The sequence below is a fragment of the Epinephelus moara genome, chromosome 23, assembly GCF_006386435.1.
Source record: "Epinephelus moara isolate mb chromosome 23, YSFRI_EMoa_1.0, whole genome shotgun sequence".
Lineage (NCBI taxonomy): Eukaryota > Metazoa > Chordata > Actinopteri > Perciformes > Serranidae > Epinephelus > Epinephelus moara.
The window spans coordinates 22,777,444-22,794,249 of record NC_065528.1 but is presented as its reverse complement, the minus strand read 5'-3'; the positions used below and the strand labels follow the sequence as shown (position 1 = coordinate 22,794,249).

Genomic DNA, 16,806 nt, shown 5'->3' with positions numbered 1-16,806 from the left:
AGATGCCCGAACCACCTCAACTGACCCCTTTCGACGTGAAGGAGCAGAGGCTCTACTCCGAGCTCCCTCCGGATGTCCGAGCTCCTCACCCTATCTCTATTTCCCCACAGAGGAAACTCATATCAGCCGCTTGTATCCACGATCTCATTCTTTCAGTCACTATCCAGAGCTCATGACCATAGGTGAGGGTTGGGACGTAGATGGACCAGTAAATCAAAAGCTTCGCCTTCTGGCTCAGCTCCCTCTTCACCCTGACAATTCGGCACAGTTGCCGTGCCAAACCGCCGATCCATCTCACGCTCCATTCTACCCTCACTCCTGAGTAAGACTCCGAGATACTTGAAGTCCCTTGCTTGTGGCAGTCCTAACCCGGAAGGGGCAATGCACCGTTTTCTGGCAGAAAACCATGGTCTCAGACTTGGGGGTACAGACTCTCAACTGCCCTAGTGCATGCTGGAGGTCATGGTGCGATGAAGCCAACAGAACCACATCATCTGCAAAAAGCAAAGATGCAATTCTGAGGTCACCAAACTGGACCCCTTCTTCCCCCCCGCTCTTTGAGATCCTGTCCATGAATATCACGAACAGAATCTGAGACAAGGGACAACCCTGGCGGAGGCCAACACCCACTGAGACTGACTTACTTACAGTACTTGAGTAAATGTAATTAGTTACATTCCACCATTGCGTATAATTAAAATACTCAAGTCAAGTACCTCAGAATTGTTCTTACGTATAGTGAATGAGTAAATGTTCTTTGTTACAACTTGTCCAAATAGCTTGTTATTAATGTGTTTATTTTATATTGTTCTAACTTAGTTTCTTCTGTTGTGTTTTTTATTTGTCTTATTTTAAAGCACATAATTGCTTAAGTTTATTACATAACTGTATGTGAAATTGTCTGGTCCTCTTCCGTTTCAGTTATTTATTTAAAGCTTGTTATCTGATCCTGAGATGCTGACCACAAAATCTGATGTTTACAGTCGTTTTAGATCATTTTCAACCAGGAAATTGCGTCCTGATGTGTCACGTTGTCTACATTTAGACGGCTCAGTGGGAACAAGAAGTGTCCTCAACCAAACTGAAAAACTAGTGCAGAGACAAAATATACATCAAGACTTTCCTTAAACCCCTTTAAGTTTTCCCCTTTGAATTCCCCTTAAAAATAATCTTATTCCACAGTAACAGCATCGCATATTCATCATCTTGTTTAGCTCTTCATTCAAGCTATTGTGTTTATACTGAGTGTGATAGTCCAAGAAAGAGTCAGTGTTTTTCATGGCTGCATTATTCCATTAACTGTAAATATTTCCTAATAATTCAGCCTGATGTATTTGGTATTATTCCAAACTTTGGGATCTACACTTCATTTTAAAATACACGTGCATAAAGCTTGGCTTCACAACACGAGTTAACAGATTTATGTTACTTGAATTAAGCTCACATGTATGTTACTTTTTTCATTGTGGCTTTTAAAACCACAAAAATGTCCGTGTGACATCACCGTCAGCTCATGTTAGTGTGGCTCGCTGTAAACGTGAGCCGCGGTTGTCATGACAGTGTTTTGTGTAGGTGACTGTAAAAATGGCTGCCACAGTTGTGAGCAAGTCTTTCCATTCTTTCACATACAGCAGCAAAGGCACTTTTAGGTCATCACAGTCGCTCTCTGTCTTTCTTTTTCTCTTTTCCTGGATCTATTTTCCGCTGTCATTTGCACCTTTACACACACACACACACACACACACACAACCTTATGTTTTCCAGTACTTCTGTTTTATGTTTGACCTTGGTTATGAGTGTGGTATAATATTAGAATTTATACTGAGGTTTGTTTCCATTTACATGCACATCAATAACCCCGTTGTGACTGGATTTTTGGTATCCTGGCAACCCACCCAATCACCAGAATAAATGTTGGCGTCCTATGTCTCTGCAAACCACAGACATGTAACATTTGCTCACTATTATGTAGCAGATATGTCGAAATTTTCTGTCTCTAGTGTTTCAACAACCCTGTGGTTTATGTGTGATTACGTTAAGGCACAAAAAACATTTGGTTATAGTTAGGAAAAGATAATGTTTTTGCTTAAAATTACTGATTTTGGTGCCATAATCTGTACTGAAAATGGCACCAAAATCTTGGTGGCACAAACGAAGATGGAAATGCTGCTGATGTGTCACAAGAAAAACACCCGTTTTTTTTAATCTCCACCATAAAGGCCATCGATGTCTTGCTAAAAAAGCACCTTCTAGTCAATTAAACAAAAATATTCAATGATGGAGGATGTACACTTGCCAAATGCCCCACTATGTTACCAGCTACCAGCTACTTACTAACTTTCTCAAACCAATGAGCTGAAAGACGTGAGAGTGGCTAACAGTTCGATTTTGTGTGTTTGTGTGTGTGACAGAAAAAGCCAGAGATTTTCTTTGCCTGGCTCAGCATGATCACTTTCAGGCTCAGTCAGGCAGAAAACTGTTTAAGTCCCACAAAAACATAACCCTCTCCCCCTCGGCCATGCGCCTGCGTTACCCTCCGCACTAGCTGCCCCTCTCTACTCTACATCTCTTACCCCCATCTTACGTCAACCTTTTGAACAACTCCCCCTCATCCCTGCTGATTCTCTATACATTCCCCTCATCAAAACTCCTTCTCCCAGGAAAAGAAAGCCTCCATCACTCTCTCCTGACCCCCCCCCGTAAAGACTCCGAGGCCCTCTCACCCGTCTTCCCCTCTCAGCACCTCAGACCACCCCCATATTGCTGCAGCACAAACCCCCGGCCTTTCCTTTTTGCATTGTTTCACCATGGCCCCTGTTGTCCGAGCAAAGAGCGAAAGTTGGGAGGGAGGGGAGGCAGAGAAGAAAAAGAGGGGAGGAGGGGAGAATGTGCCCTCTCTGTTCTCCGGGCAGGAGGGGTCCACCCACATCAGGGTGTGGAAATTCCGTTACAGCTTCCTGCTTTTTCTCCCAGTCTTTCTCTTTTACACCTCTCACTCATCTCTGTCAGATTTCCTTCTGGCATCATGTGCCTCCATAACTCAACACATACAACACGGAATTACCTCAAGTGTGTCTGAGGCATTAAGACACTAAAAGATTTGTCTTCACTTGAGTTTGTAGGAGCAGTTGACAGTGATGCCATTTGAAGTTAAATGATCACAACAGAAGCATCAAAATGAAGGTATTGGTACTTTTTAAAATACAAACGACAGCATTAGGAGTGGAGACTACAACCAGAACTAACCAAACACAGGAGGAAACATATGGAAATTTGCAGTTTTATGGTTACTCATGCTTGGAAAGCAGAGCAAATCATAATGAACCAAGAGAAAAACAGTCTGGAGTTGTGCTTTTATCCAGCAGTTCTTTTCGTGTGTTCTTCAGGGGATTTATTGTGCTCATTTTCATGTTCATACTGTTCATACTAGAACATGTTTACATGCTTTAATGTTCTAAAAACACTTTATTTTCCTCATATGGTCTGTGCTGGAACACCTGTATTCACCCTCTATCTGAAGTGCTCCAGTTAAGTTCCTGTCACTTTAAGTCCCCCTCCTGAAAAAGCCTAGTTTCATCTGATTGGTCAGTGTCTTCAATATGTTGGAGTCTCTGCACCATCATTGCAGTAGTATAGAGTGGTGCAAGAATGAGTCGTAAAACCCGGGATTTGGTTAGCATTTTGCTAGTACTGGCTCCTCGTCTCAAAGTCAGTGTTTTTTTAATGCATTTTTGGTTAGATGCCTAAAAATAAGGTCTGTGGTTAAAGCTGAAGAGACTTTCCCTTTACACACAAAAAACCCCAGCAGGAAATACCCCCGTTGCTAACAAGTGGCTAAATAGGACTACAGAACGTCATCACGCCAATCAAGTCATGCGACTGTAGCGTAGTTTAATGTTAACTTTTTACTTCTGGCAATAGCATTTACGCCTCAAAAAATCGTAAAAGTGGTGTTCATTTGTGAAGAATATCTTGAACTTGAACTTATTTTAATTTAATTCAATGGGAAAATTCCACAGGCTTTTGGAGAAGGGAACCAGGGCGATGCTAACTTCCACGTCAGCCTACAAAAAATGTCATCTCAGCGGCACTCTATGGTGGCATATTTCTATTTCAATTTCTATTTCTAAAAATCACCAATAAAAGCGTCCAAACACAACCAGACATACTCCAGCAAGAGTTTGAGCTGAAACTGGGGAGAAATTAACAACATCAGCAATCAAGATTACATGCTTCCTTGACGTTAGCAGGTAGCTACATGTAGCAGTGCATAATGCAAACGCTTGCAGTGACGTACATGGAATGCATAGAGATTTCCGAATGGTTTGAAGCCTGAGGTTTTTGCTCACAGCAATTTTCTTTACATGCGTCATTATTTGAAACTTTGGCCACATTTAATAGCCTATGAACATCCAACATTGTTACATTATATAACAGAAAATAGGGAATAGGTCCCTTTAAACATCAGACATTCATGGTAAAGGGCACGACATCATGTTCAGCTTGGATCCAAACAATGGAAGCCAATGTATTTTTGGTTCATCCTGCAAATGAACTCTACGCTAACTATGAGTCCGTCTGACTTCTGGTTGCAATCCCTGATTTGCTAGTATTTACAGTACATTGTGAATCTTGATGACGCCCTCATTTAGTGCCATGTGTTTAGTCACTTGGCAAACCTTAGCCCTATTTTTAGCTCTAGTTTTGGTCTCCACCATCTCCTGAGGGAACTACCCAGCTCTCTCTTTAGCTCTCTAGTTGCTAATTTTGTCGTCTGTTTGATGCTGAACAGATAAAATACAGTGAGATGGAGCTTTCTTACGACAAACACAAAGTTATTTAATCCATTGTTGATGTAAAAATATGATTACAGCTGATTTAAACACTATTTAATCTAAATCTCTCCAAAAACAAGGAAGCAGCTTTAAGGCTAACACAACACCGTGCATGTTCATCAGCCATTTCTTTATCTCTCTGCTGTCTTGCCCGTCATTCTCCCCCTTCCATCCATCTCCATCCATCTTCCACCCTTCTCCATGTGAGGCCTGTGATTTGCATTCATAACATGCTTAGAGGCTGTTGTAGCTCATGTGTGACACCTGTCGTCTGTGGGAGGAGCTTTTTTTTATTCCATCAATCTTCCTTATTGGTATGGAAACCACGTTAAATCCCAAGGAGTTGCACAGAGCTGATGTATTATACATACAGTCATTGATTACAGATGGTGAGCCCCCATCTCACTGGGCCCACCTGCACCAAAATCCCATCTGAAACCTCTGGCTGTCATTTGGTGTTTGAACAATCTGCTGTATTGTTAATTGAGGTGTACCATGGGCAAGGAGAGTGCTTGGTTTTGATTGCCTATAACAAGGCATGCAGGATTTACGTCGCTGCAGGTAATCATGGCTACAGTATTTCTTTAGGCTTCTTCAGGCTTTAAACTTTATTGTTTTGGTTCAGTCTAATGGTCCTCATAAGCATCGTTTCCAGATGCAGAAAAGCAGCAGCTACAGAGCGAACGACTGCGCTTTCAGTACATGTCCCTTTGTCATGGATACCACCATGGCCAAGTTATGCAAATAAAGTCAGCTGACAAACTGCTGCACTTTAAGCATGAATGCATCTTTAAACTGAACTCTCACAAAGCCTGTTTACACCTGACATTAGCATGCGTTTGGGTGATCCGAACTCAAGTGGACAGCCACGACACATCACTGTTCACACCTGTGTCAATCATGTGTCTCCAGCTTGTGCACAGATTCTTTTACTGCCTATGACACTTACGTGAAAAGGTCATAGGGCCCCACACACAGTTATTTATCCATTTATCTAGTATGCTTGGTAATCACGTTGGTTAAGGGTTAGGGTTAGGAAGTTATAGAGAACTAGTGGTGGTGTCAGAAAAGGTGGGGACGCATCAGGACGCGTTCACACATTGGGTCAAATATGTCCCAGACCACCTTGGCAAGTGGTTTGAGTGATCAGAACACAAACCATGTTGTTCATGATTCGTGATGTTAACACCAGGTATTAACATGCGTCAGTCACACTTGCTTTGTAAAAGGCACGCACTTCTGTTACAGTGATTGCAAAGTGATGATGGCACATTATTTGTCCCAGAGGCTTTTCTCTGTATCTCTCAAGGTAATGCAGATGATTTGTCCACCAAGGTCATCTCTGATCCTCATCTACCAGCCCTAATCAGCTGTATCAAATGTGCAGGGAAGGCTGAGGACACATTCATAAAAACACACCAGAACTTACACACACAGCAGGAGTGAGACTTGAAACACACACATGGATGTTGCGTTGCGTGTTAAGAGTCACCGAGTGAGGATTGGATTTCTCCTCCAGTCAGATTGTCTTCATGGATTTTTTCAGAGGTCGCATTTACACTGTGACTGCTTCTGTTCCATATATTAAAACCCCGATTAACGACAAGCCTCAGTCTCTTTTCACTCCAGTGAATTATCATTGTATTAAATGTGAAACACTGTTAACAAATATTCATAGATGTTAACATACGATGAAGTCACGTGCCTACACTATGCAGGCGGACATATGCACAAAGACAGGCTTTTGTTAATGAAACCAAGAGTTAAAAAAAAACTTTTCAGCTGAAGTTTTTGGGAGATTTGGGGTCTTGACCTTGCTGTCACTATAAAAGGCTCTGGGCGGGGTCCATATATAGATGGCAGAGCCAATACACTATTGATAGAGTCCATTGTTTGTTTTCAACACAAAGAAACTTTCTTTGACCTCTACAATCTGCCATTGTCTGGCACTTTCCGAGCGCTGGAGCCAGCTGACTGTACAAGGAGAGGACATCAATGTGAAGTCACACACACACACACACACACACACACACACACACACACACACACACACACACACACACTGAATTCTTAGTATTCTCTGGGGGATGCTGATCTGCTTCACAGTGTCCTCAAGATGCCAGGCAGACCTGAGAAAGCACAAAATATCGCTTTAACACACTGAAGTCCAGTGCCATTAGTCACACTGATAAAACAGGAGTATGTGTAAAAGTGCATGACATGGTGCACAGAGGTTATCTTAAATTAGAACTGGAAGTGTTTTTAGTATTACAGTGGGGAACTGAAGCTTCTTTGATGAGGGGAAGTGGAAGCTAAATAACCTCACAGCAGGGGAAAGAGCAGGAGAAATAAATAACCTGTTGTCATAAGAGTTGCAACTAACAATTATTATCTTTGATTATTTTTCCTTTCTGATTAATAAAATGTCAGAGAACAGTCTCTGATCGAAATTTCCCACAGGCCAAAGTTACATCTTTAGATGTCTCGTCCAAAACCCTAAAATATTCAATTACAATGATATAAAACTTAAAAAGAAGCACATCGTCACATTTAGATAGTCAGTCATTAGTCAAGTAATTAATTCATTATTAAAATAGTTGCTGATTAAGTTTCTGTCAATCAACTAATCAAATGATTGACGGATTATTTCAGCTCTATTGCCATATACTTATATGTAGGGCTGTAGTTGTGTTTGTTTCAAGGAAAAGTTACATTTTAGGAGATATCTGAAGCCCTTGTGAAGAAATGGATTTGCACAGACAATGTATCATCATTCAATGGTTTGTATAATATCTAACAAATTAGCCCCTCACAAATGGCATCATCACGTTACGTAGGTTAGGTTTTAGGTACAGAAACATGGTTGCCCATCGTCACATTATGTACCTAACATTACGTTATGTACTTGATGTAAAGTTATGTAGGTTAGTTTTTAGAAAAAGAAACATAGTAGAGCATCACATTACGTGCTTAACACAGTTACGTAGGTTAAGTTTATAAAGAAACATGGTTGGGTGGTGTCATGTTATGTACTTATTAACGTAGGTTAGGCTTAGGAAAAGAAACATGATTAAGTGTTGTCACATTACGTACTTAATGTAAAGTTACATATGTTAGGCTTAGGAAAAGGAACAGGGTTAGGACTTGCCATGTTACTTACTTAACATAAAGTTATGTAGGTAACTAGTTTAGTTTTAGGAAAAGAAACATAGTGGAGCATCACATTACGTACTTATTAAAGTTACGTAGGATAGGTTTAGAAAAAGAAACATGTCTGAGCGTTGCCACATTACATACTACATGTAAAGTTACAGAGGTAAGGTTTAGGAAAAGGAACAGGGTTAGGCATTGCCACGTTACTTACTTAACGTAAAGTTACGTATTTAATGTAAAGTTACGTCGGTAAGATTTCTGAAACGAATCACATTACATACTTAACGTAAAGTTACATAGGTTAGGTTTAGGTTAAGACACATGGTTGGGTTCTGTCCAGTTACATACTTAATGTAAAGTTATGTGCTTGACGTAAAGTTATGTAGGCTATCTTTAGGAAAGGAACATGGTTGAGCGTTGTAATGTCATGTACTTAACGTAAAGTTAGGTAGGTTAGGTTCAGCGTAACGTAAAGTTACATAGGTTAGGTTTAGGAAAAGAAACAGGGCTAGGCGCCACCATGTTACTTTCCTAACGTAAAGTTATATCGGTAAGGTTTATGAAAAGAACCATGGTTGAGTGTCGTTATGTTACATACTTAACGTAAAGTAAAGTAAAGTTAGGTATGCTAGGTTTAGCTAAGGAATCATGGTTGGGTTTTGACACATTACATATTTAGCATAAAGTTACGTAGGCTATGTTCACTTAACGTGAAGTTATGTACTTAGCATGAAGTTACATAGGTAAGGTTTAGGGAATAAAGACATGGTTAGGCATTGCCACGTTACGTACTTAGCGTAAAGTTACATACTCAATGTAAAGTTATGTAGGTCATGTCTGGCAAATGAAACATGGTTGGGCTTCGTCATGTTAGAAACAAAATAAACGTACAGTTATGTAGGTTAGGTTTAAACAAGTAAAATTATGTAGGTCTAAGTCAAGTTTTTTTTTTTTTTTTTTTTTTTTTTTACTCATCCACCACGTCCACCTGCCTCTTTATGTGGACATTTGCTCTGCAACTACTTCCTTCTTTACTCAGCAAATAAGTCACATGATCACAGCCTTTCCAGTCGTGTGGTTTATATACAAATTACTAGCCTATGATTACGTGGGTTATCCAAATACTGGTGCATTACTTGTTGTACATATACACACTAACAGTGCTTGAGAACAACCTGGCACTGATCATGATAACATAAGTATATTATGCAAAAAATAATTTTATTATCTTCCAGTCAAGATCTACCAAGTATTGCAATGTTTCACATCAAATATTTGCTCAGCTCTCTCTCAGTTATGTGTTATATTTGTATTACTGCAAAGACAACATGAAAAAATTAAAGGAATAAAAAAAAACCAAGAACAGTATGAGGATATAAATAAGTAAAGACTGAGCTGTGACTAAAGATCCTTAATTAGAACAAACATACTCTGTTGCTGGAGCTGTCCTCGAGCACAGTTTAAAGATCAGCTTACTGTGTCCCAAATTCATAACTTCATAAGACAGAAAGATTTCAGTCTGTCCTGAGATCAGAATGAGTTTGGTAAGCAAAGCCTTTGGGCTGTGTGTCTGCAGTTATTACAAAAATTATTTGATTTTCTTCTTCGGCATGAAACCAGGCTTTAAACAAACCTTGTACAATATCTAAAAAATGAGCTGCTTTTACCAATAATAGTACATTCTTTATAGTTAGTTAAATCTTTAAAAGACTGGATTTGTTCCTTCTCCAATTTAGTTTAGTGATGGGAATACATTCGGTGTCAATCTCACAGACATCACAGTATTAGCATATGGCTTTCTTGACTACCTTTGAAGGTCAGAATAACGGAGTATGAATATCAGGTGTTGCGGATATACATCCTCAGACAATGCGTCCAATCTAAATCCAATCATTCTATATAAAAACATGACAATACATCGGCTTCAAAGTAGAAGAAGCAGCCATCTAGCAAGTCCCTTCTATCTCACAGGGGTAAAAGTAAAGGTGGTAAGAATAGCAAGGAGAGTCAAGGTCAAATATGTTATTAAGGCAATGTTGCCGAGCTGGGGAGGGGGCTTCATCACAGAAAGGACCGCTCAGCCTCAGCTCAGGAAATTATGTTTCCTTGGGCTGGGGGTTCACTGATTGTTTCTATATTTAGGAAATTCCTGAGGATCATATGGAGGCACAGATTGGGGAAATGTTGCGCCAAAGTGGGTGCACAACAATGACCCCCGCCAATGATTGGACACCTTAGATGTGGATGCAGATAGGTCAGTGACACTGTGTCTGTATCAAACTGTGTCAAAGGTGAGTTTCCTCAACCTCGTGTAAACTTTGAATAGGGTTGGACATGATGTAAGTGGCTCTGTGCTCGTAGGGTGGGAGGAAACTTATAAAACAGATGCTTTAAAATGGAACCTGGGTCTTATTTTGTAGTTTTGGCAGCCCAGCACCCAGAGGAATTTTGCTCATATTGGACATTTCTGCAACCTCACAATTAATGTCCAGTGCCAACATTCAGTTCCAACTATAGACTGTATAAAAATAACGAACAAAGCCACTGTGACATCACCCATTGGTGTGTGGACTCCCTTTTTCAGGCCTTGAGCTTGGCATTTAGGTCGTCGCCATCTTGGATTTTTTGAGCCAGAAGTGACCAAAGGTGACCATACTTGGACGCCTAGCAGCCCGTCACTCAAAGGGGCCACACCCTTAATTATGTGTAACTAAAAGCCGTAATAAAATTTTAATTAGTGAGTTATATAGAAATTCACCCCCCTACACATTTGCCATGACTTGCATAATGAATTGCGTCTGGAGCCAGCCTCAAGTGGCTATTTGAGGAACTGCAGTTTTGGTACTTCCATGCTGGCTTCATTTTTCAGCCCCAGAGGTTATAACCCATTAAGTTATTTATATTCCATTAGTCCATAAGGGTCCACTGCAACAACAAACATGGCTGAAAGTGAAATAATTAGTGACTCTGCGGTGGATTAAAAAGAGGAGCAGCTTCAGTAGTGTGGAATAAACTGTGGCATCCTGAATGTTTTATGAACAGCCCCGGACTTCTCAGACTCTTTTAGCAAGTTACTGCTCAGAGGGAACTCATTCAGCGGCTCCTCTGGCAGCAGCACAGCGTCTCTCCCTCTCCTCTCTCACCGTGTGCACACAGGGAGTCGTGTTGTCAAGTGATTTTGTCACAAACCTTTGGTAATGTAAACCTACATGACGCTTGCAGCTCAACAAAAAACTGCATATATGTGAATGTGCGATAGCTGTGGTATCATAACAGCCTGTCACAGGTTACAGCGTGATGATTAGAGGAGAGATGGCAGAGCATAAAGGTCCAGGTGGAAAAAAACCAAACTCAGTCATTTAGGATTTTACTAAAAGAAGGAAATCACCTGCTGATTTATATATATAGATCCCAGGAAACATTTTTTTGTATTTGGGAGCTGTTTAAATGTGTAATTTGTGGTAGATTTGTATACAGAATCTGAGTCTCACTCGGAGTTACTGTTGTTGTTTACAAACTAAAGAAATGAGATCATTTTTGTTTAGGTTTTTACTGAATATTTGAAGGCAAACTATAAAACGACATCGCTTATTTTGTCGCAATACTGTTTTGCTTAAATTAATTATATATATATATATATATATATATATATATATATATATCGTTATAACAAAATACCCTGAAATATTGTGATATTATTTCAGGGCCATATCGCCCACCCCTTGCCCCAAACATAGGCTAGTAAGTTTTATGGTAAGCTAATTTTCTATGGAGTGGTGAGTAGTGTTTGCTGAGCCAAAAAGTGAACATCAGCATATTACATATTAGGTCTAAATATAGCGCTTTGAAGCAGCAGTATTCAGATTTTTACAAGCTTTCTGCTTGTGTGTGTGTGTGTGTGTGCGGGTGTGTGTGCACATGCAGGTGTGTTGAGCCTGCACATGTAATATTCAGCATGTATGTTTGCACAACTCCTGTTTCCCAGTGTCCACAGCACTGGCTGATCTCCGCTAATGAACAATTTGCTCGGTGAGGTGTGACCACAGGCATTGTGATAGGACCCACACAGTGGACTACTGATGCAGTGAACGAGAGACATAGAGAGGAACAGAGGGAGAGGCAGAGAGAGAGAGAGAGCGAGAGAGAGAGAGAGAGAGAGAAAGAGAGAGTGAGAGGGAGGGCGACTGGAACTCAATTCCACACAGACAAACCTACACTGGCTCAGAACGACGGTCTCTCCTGCAGCACACACACTGAGACACACACACACACTGCTGGCTGTGGATTCGTCTGATTCCATACATCTGTAGGTAAGACGTGTTTTCATCTGTGTGTTCACAGAGCTGTACCTCTCTCTGTGTGTCTCTCTGCATGTGTGTTAATCAGCTGCTCTGCAACTAGGAATAGAGATGTGTGGCTCTGACTCTAATATGCATGCTGTTCCCCGCTGAGAAACACACTCTAGCTGCAGCTATAGGTAAACACACACACATATTGTATTTCCTTTGGCTCATGTAAGGGGAGCTTGTGGTTGATCTAGGTGCTTTGATGCCAATTAAAATGGAGATTAAGGAGATCAGAGGGAGTCATTGAGTGGAAAATCTATAGGCACACAAGAAATGTGTATGTCGGCAGGTGTATTTATGCCAGGAGTGTGTGAGTCATCTGGATAAACCTGATACATAAAGCTTAACATCTGTAATTTTCATGGATATCTGGCGTGGATTATGCAATCCATGTTTACTCTCTCCATTTTAGCTTGAGGATGTACAGAATATTCATGCAAATGCTCCTGCGAGCATGGATTGTTTGTGTGTGTGTTTGCAACTGGCCATTTGCATGTGAGTGCAGCACACTCCCGCAAGCGGAACAGCGGAGTCCAAAAGGTGCTCAAATCCCGGGGATTAGCGAGACGTCTTTGGCTTCAGCTGTCACCATGGCAAAGGCAGCCGGTGGAACGCCTGCATTTGAGAGCCTCCTTTGTAATCGGCAGGTTCACCGCATTCATCAGCTCTAGGGCTAACACAAGCATTAGCCCGGCCACAATTAATGTCAGTCTCAAGCATGGGGAATATGTTTCATGAGTGGTCAAAGTGGGGGTTTAAAGAGGTGGATTATGAGAGCCAGGGAAGATGTGTGGAGAGAGCCAGGCTAATCTGAGCGAAAGGGGAAAATTGAGGGAGTCAACAAGTTTTCATGGAGAAATCAAAGTCCAGAAAATGTTATTAACCATACTGCCAATATTCTGAAAGGACTTACGCATGTGGAAACTGGATTTGTAAAATGGCATGTCAAAGAATCACCAGAGGGAACCCCGCGGACTAGAATAGCAAGGCTTTAATCTTGTTTGTAAATAGCATGACTCAGGAAGTTGTTTGGTTTTAAAGGCTACAGGACATACGTAACCTGTTGGAGTCCTGCATGGGATGCTGCTCATTTGGCCGCGGACATCAGAGCAGCTTTCATTATGGTCAACAGTGTCCAGGCACTATTGACTGTGGCTGGTTGCACCATTTCTATCTGCGGATCTGTCACAAGTTGGACGTCAGAAATTCAACTTGAAAATGATGTCAAACATGGACTCATACAGATAACTTAAACGGGGACTGATGAAACACAAACAGTAGTAAATTCACAGGTGGAATTGTAATTTTATTTTATTACGCTGTTGTGTATTTTTTGTCTTTTATATAGTGTTACGATGAAGGATGCTCATATAAAGCGTGACGAAACTTTAAATAATGTGCTAAATGTTTGTCGATGTAATCCCTATGAGCAAAATCCTCAGGTTTCCAATCGTTCTGAACACTTCGTCTCCAACAGTTATTTCTACTCTGGCTACATGATGTCATAATGTCTGCTCCATGCACGCTACTTAAACTGTTAGCATTACGCAGCCTATACTGTGTTACCTCTCTCAGTGACAGCTTACCAGCTCCGAACCAACACGCTGGCTTATTAACATTAATGTAGCTTGGCTCGTTATTAGCTGGTAACTAGCTTCTAGCAGTCCGGACCAATCTACAGAAGGAAGGGTGGCGAGGCGTTCGGATGCTGTTCAAAACAATGCCTTTATTGCAGTCTTCACTACAAAACAAACAAACACGGCCTTCTCAGTAGCCCCGATCTTATCTAGACACTTAATTCAGCTGACTATCATCACTGCTGCCCGCCATCTTCACCATGACACCCCGAGAGAGCTTCTCTTCCCACACACAATGAAGTACACGTCACGCCCTCACAGGTTACCCACAAGGCCACCGCCCTGAAAGGGGAAAAAGGCTGAGCTGGTAAAACTGCTACATGTAGCTACATGCTAACATCAGGAAAACATGTAATCTTGGTTACCGATGTTGTAAATTTCTCCCCGATTTCGGATCGCATTCCTGCTGGAACATGTCCGGTTGTGTTTAGATGCACTTAGTGGTGATTTTTCACAGCATAAAGTGCCAATGTTTATAGTTACAGCCATTCCCCGGCTGCAAGTACACTGCTAACATACTTGTAGCTATATGCTAACATCCAGAAAACATAGGTCCAAAGGTAACGCAATCCACCTCCAATTACTTTGGTACACTGTGTTTATTTAATCTGTACAAAAACAAAGTGTAAAAATAAGTACTTGGCTAGAGGCAGTAATTCCCCAGAAACTCCAAGACAGAGTCAGGCTAATTTTTTCACCTGTTTCCAGTCTTTATGCTAAGCTAAGCTAACCTAAGCTAAACAGCTGCTGGATGTAGCTTCATGTTTACCGAACAGATACAGATATTCTCATCTATCTTTCAGCATGAGAGCAAAAAAAAGTGTTTTACATAAGATGTTGAACTATTCCTTTAAAATCAGTTGCATTGAAACAGACAACGTATGTCTGTCTCTGTTTTTAGGCGACAAATTGGGCAGTGGCAATGTAACTACACACAATATACAGGCATATCATGAAGACATGATACTGTAGAATACTAGCAATGTTAGTGATTCATTTTAAATTACAATATTGATATGGCATAAAGTATCTAATCAATATTTATTGATGTAAATATCGTAGTGTTGTCTGTAATGATCAAACGAACGAAGCGTAAAATGAATCCTGGAACGTGGAAGAAAATTAATAAGGTCTTAAACAGTAGACAGTTGTTTTTTGGGGGAAATGATAAAATTGTATTTACTTTTCTTGGTTGTTCACCCTCTTTTCACACTGTCACAAGAATTAGCCGTGACCACGATGACGACAACTGATTGATATATGTATAACCAGACACCCGTTTGCTACGTTAAGCTCTCTAACTCTTTATAAAGCCCTTCAAATGTACTGCTTTATGCAGAATAAATCCCTGCTGGCTTAAAGCGGGCCAGTCAGATTGAATCTGTGCAGTATTGACATCCCGGCGTAGCGTCAAAGTCAGGAGAGGACAACAGGAAAAAGCCATATGTTGACTCCTTAGATGGGCGATAGAGCCGTGATGTTAAAGAGCTGCAATCGAAAACTCAGAACACAGCAGCACGGGGGAGGATGTGCATGTAAATAACAAGCGCACCTACATATAACCATGGAAATAATAACAGAGTGAGAAGTAGTGCTTGTAAATATGCACGCCCACACAGCAGACTCAGAGAACTGTCACCCACAACAGTAGCCATTTGCAGGGAGGTAAATTACTCCATTATCCCGGACTGTGGCATTGATTCACACGCCTTCCCGTGCTCATAGCAAGTTTGTTAAATAGTAATGACATAGGCCGCAGTCAATTCGTCTCCATTTGTGACTCCCCTCGGTGTAGAGCTTCTCCATTTCAATCAGGAGAGACACACACCTCTAATTCAGTCACTGCATTTGTCTTTCACCTTTCTTTTAATCTTACCGTCTCCTTTCTACTCCTCTCTTCCTCGTCCTCTCGCGCATTAGTGGCCTTAATATGATCACAGTGATCACAGAGGGGCTTGTAACTCTGTAATACTGCCATCAGATTAATTTAGAATGGAGCATTTTCCATAGAGAAATATGTTACAGCAGGTTGAAGGCTGATTGAGATCAGGAATGGCTGATGGTCCTGGGAGAAGAGAGCCAGTGGGGGCTTCTCGTGAGCACACAGACTAAATTGAAAGACAGGAGTCTGTTTACAGAGTTAATAAAAGAGGCTAGCAACAAACTAAAGTGAGCATTAGGGAGGCTGCAGCAGAGTTTACACTCCTGGAATGCGAATGCCACCACTGAATGTCAATACAATGTCTTTGTCTCCCTCTCTCCCTATCCTCTGTTGCCCTTGTCTTTTGCTCTCTGCCCTTCTCTTCTGCCTCTCCGTCTCTGCTCCATTGAGCACGCTACAGTGGCGGACCCCGTCTTTGTCAGGAGCAGCGAGACAAAACGCCAGCGAAATAATAGCAGGGACTTGTAAATTCCCCACAGACACTTTTTATAGTTCCTTTCCACTTGCTCTGTTGCCTGTCAAAGCAGACAATGCCTCCGCTAACAGGCATGTGTTTGATGTGGTGACAAGAAAGTTAAAGGCCCAGTGTGGAATGAGAGCAAAGCACAAGCTGTGGTGTGGTTTGTGATTCATTAGTGGCTCGCGCTGTGGATAATTTGTTAGCTTGATGGTTGTTAAAAAAATGTAATTGATTAATGCACTTCTGCACCGAGGCATTGGCAGCTGGACACAAGCTCTTCTTAACTTACAAAAAATGTTTTCTTTACATGTTAAAGCTGCTTTTATCCAAAAATGAAGCCTAAATAAATAAATGTCTACTGTTATCTTTGTCATTTGGAGCCAGAGTCTGTGCAGTCGTGATCAGAAAGTGTCGCTGCAGTATTACAATTCCA

At 41.1% G+C, this 16,806-nt stretch overlaps 1 protein-coding gene across 2 annotated transcripts in view; it reads left to right on the top strand.

Moving 5' to 3' along the window:
• Nucleotides 1-12,129: 12,129 nt before the first annotated feature.
• The window catches only part of prrt4b (proline rich transmembrane protein 4b), a 33,931-nt gene continuing 29,254 nt past the window's right edge, over nucleotides 12,130-16,806 (top strand). Inside the window, exon 1 of one of the 2 annotated variants that reach the window (XM_050035758.1) lies at nucleotides 12,130-12,294. The gene's annotated coding sequence lies outside the window, so the exon portion shown is untranslated. Of the gene's footprint in view, nucleotides 12,299-16,806 lie in introns of both variants that reach the window. The other variant, XM_050035757.1, reaches the window with a different exon arrangement.